The sequence below is a fragment of the Mirounga angustirostris genome, unplaced genomic scaffold (genome assembly GCF_029215605.1).
Source record: "Mirounga angustirostris isolate CCGP_5_RB_7025 unplaced genomic scaffold, mMirAng1.0.hap1 SCAF_11, whole genome shotgun sequence".
NCBI lineage: Eukaryota > Metazoa > Chordata > Mammalia > Carnivora > Phocidae > Mirounga > Mirounga angustirostris.
The window spans coordinates 100,709,627-100,719,541 of record NW_026991719.1 but is presented as its reverse complement, the minus strand read 5'-3'; the positions used below and the strand labels follow the sequence as shown (position 1 = coordinate 100,719,541).

General features: G+C 39.1%; 1 non-coding gene across 1 annotated transcript; it reads left to right on the top strand.

The window, feature by feature from the left end:
• Nucleotides 1-860: 860 nt before the first annotated feature.
• On the top strand, nucleotides 861-933 carry TRNAK-CUU (transfer RNA lysine (anticodon CUU)). The gene has a single exon. It is a non-coding gene; the product is annotated as a tRNA-Lys (tRNA).
• The last annotated feature ends 8,982 nt before the right edge of the window (nucleotides 934-9,915 follow it).

Sequence of the window (9,915 nt, the reverse complement as noted above, 5' to 3'; positions counted from 1 at the left end):
ATGATCCTGGAGTCCCGGGATCGAGTCCCGCATCGGGCTCCCTGCTCAGCAGGGAGTCTGCTTCTCCCTCTCCTGCTCCCCCCTCTTGTGCTCTTTCTCTCTCTCAAATAAATAAATAAAATCTTTAAAAAAAAAAAAAAAGAACTAAGAATTCTCATATATCGCTAGTGGGAATTATTTAAAAACAAGGTATCTCATAACATACAAAGTATAAAATTAGGGGCGCCTGGGTGGCTCAGTTGGTTGAGCGTCTGCCTTGGGCTCAGGTCATGATCCCAGGGTCCTGAGGTCAAGCCCCGCATCTGGCTCCCTGCTCAGCAGGGGAGTCTGCTTTTCCCTCTCCCTCTGCCTGCCACTCTCCCTGCTTGTGCTCTCTCTGTCAAGTAAATAAATAAAATCTTAAAAAAAAAAACCAAATGTAAAATTAGCCTAACACTTGTATTTCTAGGAATCTGTCATACAGATATGCTTGTACAAATTACACAAAGATCTATGTAGTAAAACTTTCATCATAGCTTTGTAATAAAGAGAAACTGAAAATAGAAATGGCATCATTTAGGGAATTGGTTAAAGAAATTTATGATACAGGGCGCCTGGGTGGCTCAGTCGTTAAGCGTCTGCCTTCAGCTCAGGTCATGATCCTGGGATCCTGGGATCCTGGGATGGAGTCCCGCATCGGGCTCCCTGCTCAGCGGGAGGCCTGCTTCTCCCTCTCCCACTCCCCCTGCTTGTGTTCCTGCTCTCGCTGTGTCTCTCTCTGTCAAATAAATAAATAAAATCTTTAAAAAAAAAAAAAAGAAATTTATGATACATCCATACAATGGGGTCCTATTTCCATTTAAGCAATTAAGTACAGGGGCACCTGGCTGGCTCAGTTGGTAGAGCATGAGACTCTTGATCTCGAGGTCGTGAGTTCAAACCCCACATTGGGTGTGGAGCCTACTTAAAATTAAAAACAATTTTAAGAAGCAACTACATATTTATCTACTGACATCCAAATATGTCTAAGATATGTTGTTAAGTGAAAAAACAATTTGTAAATAGCTTGTATAGTGTGATCCCATTTGTGAATATATATATTTATATACACATATATGTGCTTACATATGCATAAAGCATTCTTGAAGAATATATAGAAAACCTAACAATTACTTCTCAGGAAAGAGATTGTGCAGGCTTCCAGGATTTGTCATTTTACTTTCACTTTATACTTTGCTACCTTATGTGAATTTTTTTACAGTAAGGGGACATTACTTATATGATTTTTAAGATCTAATACTGGTTACTATAGAAAACAATTTGGCACTTTCTTATAAAGTTAAGCATATATTTACCATATGACCCAGCAATCTTGGTCTCTTAGTCCTGAGCATTTATCCTAGAGAAATGAAAATGTATGTTTATCCAAAAACCTGCATACAAATGCTCATAGCAGATTTACTTTTGATAGCCAAAAGCAAGAAACAATCCAAATGTCCATCAACCGGCAGATGGTTGAACAAACTGTCGTATGGTCATACAATGGAATACTACTCAGCCATACATGGGACATCTTGGATGAACCTAAAGAGCATTATGCTTACTGGAAAAAGCCAATCTCAAAGAATTACACATCGTATGATTCCATTATGTAATATTCTCAAAATGTCAAAATTACAGTGATGGAGAACAGATCAGTGGTTGCTAAAGCCTAGGGTTGAGGAAAGGGTGTGACTATTGATGGGTAACGGGAGGGGGTTTCTTTGCAATGGTGAAACAGTTGTGTATCGTGATTGTGTGTTTACTTAAATCAACGCATTATAAAATTTCATAGAACTACAAACACACACACACAAGTGCATGAAAAAATGTGAAATTGGATAAGGTCTGTACTTGAGTTAATAGTACTGTATCAATGTCAGTTTCCTGGGCTTGACAATGTACTATGGTTATATAAACTATTACCATCGGGAAAGCTGCGTGAAGGGTACATGGGAATTCTCTGTATTATCTCTGCAACTTTTTGTGATTTCAAAATTAAAAAGTTGTCATAAAAAATTGAATGCTGGGGGCGCCTGGCTGGCTCAGTCAGAAGAGCATGTGACTCTTGATCTCAGGGTCATGAGTTTGAGCCCCACGTTGGGTGTAGAGATCACTTAAATGAATAAATAAATAAAAACTTGAAAAAAAATTTAATGCTGGTAATAAAAGAAAAAAATCTCTGGTTAGTGGAAAGGTAATTACGCCATTGTAAATTAATAAACTGAATTTCTAGTTTTTGTGAACTTTGATATAGTGATTTAATTTCTGAAATCCTTATCATAACCCCTGTATGAATTTGTATGATTAAGGGCCTGATACTTTGACACTCAGGAGTACACTTTGGACCTGTGGCGTCAACAGGAAGTAGACATACCAATAAGCCTTGTCCCAAACGAATAGCTGGTGTCTTCGAAGGCATCTCAAATACCATATTATTGAATTTGCTGATATTTTTTCACTTTGAATAACATACAGTATTTCTAGTATGAGTTGATGGAACTGAAGCTGTATCTGTATACAAAAGATTGTCTCTCACATCCAACCCCTCCCATTTCTCATCTGAGCTACAGTAATAGACCCATGTCCAGTTTCTTTGGCATCCAATCCAGTACTGATTAGAATACCACCTTACTTCCAACTGTTATGCTTACTTACTTGCTTCATTCTTCCTTCCTTACTTTAACTTACTCACTTGCATACTCTCTTACTGGCTCAGTAGGCCTACAACAATGCTCCTCGAATGTTAATGTGCTTAAGGATAATCTGGAGATCTTGCTAAAGTGCAAATTGTGATTCAGTAGGTTTGAGGTTCTGGTGGGACCTGAGATTATGCACTTCTTTTTTTTTTTTTTTTTTTAAGATTTTATTTATTTATTTGACAGACACAGCGGAAGAGAGGGAACACAAGCAGGGGGAGCGGCAGAGGGAGAAGCAGGCTTCCCGCCAACCAGGGAGCCCAATGCGGGGCTCGATCCCAGGACCCCGCAGGGATCATGACCTGAGCCAAAGGCAGACGCTTCACGACTGAGCCACCCAGGCGCCCCAGAGATTCTGCATTTCTAACAAACTCCCAGGTCATGCCCAGCCCACGCAGCTGGTCTAAAGTCCACACTTTGAGTGTGAGGGCCAGAGGAACAAAGTACAAACTCTTTAGGGTAACTTTCAGTGCCTTCCACGGTCTTCTCCAAATCTCATCGCTCGTAACTGTGAACTCTGCTGGGGCAATGTCTGTATAGGTCCCTGTTTATTCCCAGCACTTAGTATGGAGTCTGAAACAGGAGAGGTGCTCAAAAAATATTTGTTGAATGATTAAAGGAATGAAGGAATAAACTAAACAACTCCCTCCAGCTCACATACCATACTTCCTGGGCAAACTAAATTACTTCCCATTTTCCTAGTACTTTCCCACCTCTGTACATTTGCTCACACTCTTTTCTCTCCTTTCCCAAGATTTGCCCTATTCAAATTCTCTTCATCCTTAAATGCCCAGTTTAAGTGAGAAAATCTCCATGAGCCTTCCTGATGTCCCAATATGGAAATAATCTCATGTTATGAGGCTTCTCCCTACCAGATTTCAAATGCCTTGCAAATAATAATCCTAATAGTATTCGTATTTTGTTCACATTTGCTATAACCACCATGCCTAGCACAGATGTTAGCATATAGCAGAAAATCAATGTTTATTAAACTAAAACGGGAAAATAAAGAATTTTCCAGATCAGCACTATGTATTAGAACTTTTCGTGATTATGGAAATTTTTGTAATCTGTGCTGTCCAGTATGATACACACAAGTAGCTATTGAGCACGTGAAATGTGGCTAGAGTGAGGAACTGCATTTTTAATTTTAATTAATTAAAACTTAAATGTAAATAGCTACATGTGACTAGTGGCTATGTACTGGACAGTAGCTATCTAGACAATTTTAGTTAACAACTGTTCTTCATTCAATAGTATTTACTGAGTACCTCCTAGGTGCCAGACACAGAATAGGCTAGGGGCTGGTGATACAAAGATGAATAATTCATGGTGCTTGACCTCAAAGAGCTTGCAACCTATTAAGAAAAGATAGTCAGGATCAAATAAATCCAATCAAGTGTTATAGGTGCTATTATAGAAGATTGACAAAATAGAATGTTTGTACAAAGGTGAATGTGGGCATGAGTCAGAAAAGGCTTTATAAGGGAGTTAAGAGTTAAATTACATAGTGTTCATTAGGCAAACAAAAGATAAAGAGCTTTGCTCTGGGAGGAGTGCGAACAAAGGCATGGAAAGTCAAAACAGAGAGCCCCTCTCCTCCTGGAACCACAAATAGTTTGTTTGGCTAACAACTAGGAAGTGGATGGCAGAGAGCTCTATTAAAAGGAGAGCTGGAGAAGTTTATGCTGGAGACAAATGCCGGATCCCAATTGCAGCCCCCGCCCCCCGAATGCCCATGCTAAGGAAGGAGTTTGCTACCTATAGGCAATGGGGTGCCATGGAAGCAACGTGCTCAGTTTGACATTTTTTTAGAAAGATGTCTCTGGATGATGGAGGGAGAGACAATCTAAGAAGTTGTAGCCAGGGCGCAAGGGTGCAAGAGCACCTGACACGGGATCCCAAACAGATCAGGTTCAGCCACTTACCACTAACAAAATCCACAGGCAGAGAAAGGGGTGGTGATAAGAAAGGGATTTATTTCAGAGAGGCCACCACCAGGAAAACAGCAGACTAGCGTCTCAGAGACTGTCTCCAAAGTGCTGAAAATCCTTCCAGGTTCCTATAAGGAAAATGTGGGACAAAGGTCGGTGGGTACATGCTGGTGGGTAGGAAAGGTCAGGTTGATCATTGTCTTGGGGTCAGTCATGCGGGGTCTTGCTGGCTCAGGGCGGTCCTTATTGCTTGAGGGGAAAGTTTCAGTTCCCATCCCAGGATGCTTTGCCCACCGGGTCTTTTGCCTGAGTTAAGCGATAAGCTGGAAAGGAACTTAATCAATTAGAAAGTTTAAGGTCAAAATGGAGGTAGTTGAAGTCCTCTTTAAAGGTGATGGGGCTTGGACTGAACAGTGGAAGTAGAAATGTAGTCAAGGTCTAGATAGGGTACATGTGCTTTTTGGTCTGAAATAAGATGATAATTACAGTAAGCATCTTTGTCTTTATTTGATAATCCATTCAATTTTCCTTTTTTTTTTTTTTTTTTTTTTGCATATGGAGACATAGCTTTTCACTGGCCAAATCTCCATGGAAGCAAAGTAGAAACTTAGTATGAATATCCGGAAATTTCAAGGAAAAAAACTACCTTCTGCCTTCTGCTTAAATCATTTGAGAAATACTAACCAAAATAATCCATCCCTATGAGTAGCTAATTCTTTCATCACTCAGTGCTGGGACTGGTCCTAGTTATTTGTATTAAGTAGTTAAACATGTCATAGGATTTGTTGTGTAGACAGATGACATTGGCATTATTTTTTTTGAGTGCCAACATTTAATAAACAACAACAAAAAAGACTTACCAAGGCACAGGCAGACCTATCAACTCAGACTTATGGATTAGTTTTTTTTAAGATTTTATTTATTTATTTGACACAGAGAGAGAGAGCACAAGCAGGGGGAGCCCACTGAGCAGAGAGCCTGACATGGGGCTCAATCCCAGGACCCCAGGATCATGACCTGAGCCAAAGGCAGATGCTTAACCAACTGAGCCACCCAGGCGCCCCTTATGGATTATTTTAAGGGTCCTATTGTGTTGCAAGATTTTTCAATGTGTTCAGGAGACATTTATCAGTTTAACCTATACCCATTCAATGATTACATTATTCTTCTTTTTGTTTGTTGCTGTTGTAGAACTCTTTGGTGGGCATTATTTTTTATAGAAATAGCACTAATTTTGGAAGCAGAAGCATCGGTAGCAGAAAAACAGACATACACACACCCCAAAATAAACATTTTTTACCTATTTCCCTATATGACTGAAAGTGATTTGGTTAAAATTAGCATTGCCCAGGATCTCCAATAAGACTGTCTTTCTTTTTTTAAGACTCCCTTTTATTGGCACTCATGCAAGCTTATAAAGCCAAGATCAGGGACCCCTGGGTGGCGCATCCAACTCTTTGTTTCGGCTCAGGTCATGGTCTCATGGTCTTTAGATAGAGCCCACGTTGGGCTCTGAACTGAGTGTGGAGTCTGCTTAGGACTTCTCTCTCCCTCTCCCTCTGCCCCTCCCCTCCTCTCTCTTCTATGTATGGGGGGGGGGCTTTTAAAAAAAGCCAAGATCATATTAATGCCTAGGAGGGACACTAACATTAATAACAACAAAGACTGTTACTTGAATTTAAGTGTATTTGGTATTAGTAACTACCAACATTAAGTAAAATTCAAACACTTGAACCCCCGTAAGCATTTGATGTCTATCATTGGTAGCATGTTTACCGTTATGTGCTGATAGCACTTCTAGTGTTAGACACTAGAAATTAATGTTAGAACTGCTTGTGGAAAGGTTAAGAGGTGTGAAGAAAAGATGAAGGGAGAATTGCAAAGTGGAAGAAGAAACTTCTGAGAAAATACATTTTATCCCCAAAATATAGACAACACTGGATTAGATTCCGGACCAAACCCTTTTTTTAAGCTATAAAGGGTATTATTGGGAAAATTGGCAAAATTTGAATAAGGTCTAATAGATTATGTAATAATATTGGGGCAATGTTAATTTCCTGATTTTGGTAGTCATATTGTAGTTACCAGGAGATTGTCTTCATTTTTTTTTCTTTTCTTTTTTTTTTTTAAAGATTTTATTTATTTATTTGACAGAGAGAGACACAGCGAGAGAGGGAACACAAGCAGGGGCAGTGGGAGAGGGAGAAGCAGGCTTCCCGCGGAGCAGAGAGCCCAATATGGGACTCGATCCCAGAACCCTGGGACCATGACCCGAGCCGAAGGCAGTTGCTTAACAACTGAGCCACCCAGGCGCCCCATTTTTTTTTTCTTTTTAAGTAATCTCTACACCCAGTGTGAAGCTCAAACTCACAACCTTGAGATGAAGAGTTGCATGCTTCCTGACTGAGCCAGCCAGGTGCCCCAAATGTCTTTATTCTTGAGAGATACACACTGAAGTACTTAAGGGTAAAAGGGGCATTATGTCAACAACTTATACTCCAGTGGGTCAGAAAGAAAGGTAAATATATTTCTTATGGAATATGTACATGGTACATATTATGGTGCTAGCACTGACTCACAAGAGCTGAGTGTGCACATCTTCCCAACTCCAGTTAGTGACCTCACATTGGGATCTTGAACTCAGACATGTTGAGAGCGTTTACACCATGAAAATCAGCAAATGCAAGAGATCAGGGCTATTTTCCCCCATGGGGAGCCAGTTGTAAAAACATATTTGCCATGGATCAAAATCAATGTCCAGAGTCATGAAATTTTTTGTGTTATAACTGATAGACTTAATAGAATTCTATTTTGCTTTTAACCTGAGTTGATACATTAAAAAAAAAAAACCTAGTGATGTTAAATACTCAACAATTATAGTAATAATAATAATAATAGTATATTTTACTATGCCATCCTCCAATCATCTGAAAATACATTTCAAATTTATCCACCCAAGGAAGTAGGGAAATACATACATTTTTCTACTTTTGCAGTTTTTTACTGTACACTACAAACTAAAAGCAGTCATATCTAGCAGTAGGAACCAATTCAGTTATGCCCAAACACTGCTCGCCTCCCAAGCATCTGAATCCTTCATGGGACTTTGTAAAGCTTCATGTTCTCCTTAACATCTCTCTTGAATACTATAATCCACATTGGTCCCTTCCTTACAGTTCATAGAATTGTCTAGAAGATACATAGAAGAGCATCCAGACCAAACCCTTCATTTTTCAGAGGAAAAGCTGAAAAGTCAAGAGATGAAGTCCCCAGTATAACACAATGTCCAGTGACAGAGCTAGGAGCAATACCCTAGTCCTCTCATCTCCAAGCCCTGGGCTATTTCTCTATACCACTAGGGAACACACTTTCCAGACCACATTTAGATACTGGATCATAGTCTTCTGCTTCCAGGCCAAACTTAGTATGCTTACTCATTTTGAGAATAGGAACATCTATCCAGCACAGCAGATAAGTAAAACTTGGTGCTTAATAGACATTTGATATATCCATTAGTTTGGAATGCCTTTCATAGAGACTTCTTTTTTTTTCAAAGATGCTTTTAGATTTATTTACGAAGCCATAAAACCTGACATATATTTTCTTAGAGCTGTAAATGAAGAGCTGGCTACCAACAATGAAAGTAGATGACTTGTTTCACAGAGGGTGGGACATCCAAATGTCTAGGTGCCAAATCATAAAATGAGATCAGCTTTGGAATCTCTACTGAGGTTTTATTTTTTCAGATTTAAATATGGTTTATAGAACACTTTGAGAATCAATTTAAAGTCACTTCACAAGGCAAAACATTATAGCTATTTAGATATTCTTAAAAGTGTATCAATTACTGGCACAAGAAAATGCAAAAAATAATGGCTATCAGAAGTTGTGTGAAAAAAAAAAAGTTGTTTGTTCTTATTTTGAAAAAATAACACTTCCCTACAATCTTCAGGATGAGAAAATGATAAAATTTGAATAAATTTTCAAAAGGACTACCAGATGAAACTTAATGAGGTTAGTAGTCTGAAATCCCAGTCATCAGAGACATTTCAACTGGGATCTTTATTCCTTTATGAGTTGTTGGAAACATTCTTAAGGTTTACAGCCTACCATTCAGCAAGTTAAGACCAATACGACACCCACTTGACCAATTCAGTCTCTTCCCAAGAAGAAATAACAAAATAGAGTTTGAAAAGACATTCATTAGTTACAGCTGATGTGACATAGACCTCAGAAACCTTTGAAGTATAATGACCTTTCAAGTACAATGATCAATCACTATGTATTTAAAAAATCTGATTTTATACAAAGCATAAGAAATGGCATGCTGTTTGATTGGAGGTTAGGGTCTATACTTCAGTTTGCAGATAGCAGTATGTAAAAATTAAAAGGCAATCAAAAAATAATACGACCAGTGTTTGCTGTCATGACATCATCACTTCAACCAAATTGTAATTCTGATGCTCGAGAGGGTAGCTGCAAATGTTTAGAAAGTCACAAACACTATTGGTTTTTTAACATATTTTATTTTTTTAAGATTTTATTTATTTATTTGTCAGAGAGAGAGTGCCTGCACACACAAGCAGGGGGGATGGCAAAGCAGAGGGAGAAGCAGGCTCCCCGCTGAGCAAGGAGCCCGATACAGGACTTGATCCTAGGACCCTGAGATCATGACCTGTGTGGAAGGCAGACGCTTAACTGACTGAGCCACCCAGGCATCCCTTAACGTATTTTATATATCTTTTATTCAACTATAATTAATATACAGTGTTACATTAGTTTCAAGTGTACAATAAGACAATCGATTTTGAAGACTTTGAAATGGATGAGACACATAGTTCCTTTGCCTGTGAAAAAGAAATCAAAGCCGTATTTCCTAAAAATGTTATCTTTCTAGAAAGTTAAAGATGATGGGTGCCTGGCTGACTCAGTCAGAAGAGCATGCAACTCTTTTTTTTTTTTTAAGATTTATTTATTTTAGAGAGAGAGAGAACACACAAGAGGGGGGAGGGGCAGAGGGAGAGACTCTCAAGCAGACTCCCCAGTGAGTGCAGAGCCCCTCTTGGGGCTTGATCTCAGGATTCTCAGGTCATGACCTGGGCAGGAGTCAAGAGTTGGACACTCAACTGACTGAGCCACCCAGGAAACCCCTAGAGCATGCAACTCTTGTTTGCGGGGTTGTGAGTTCAAGCCCCCCATTGGGTGTAGAGATTACTAAAAAAATTAAAAAAGAAAAAGTTAAAGATGAAGAACTCTAGAGAAAT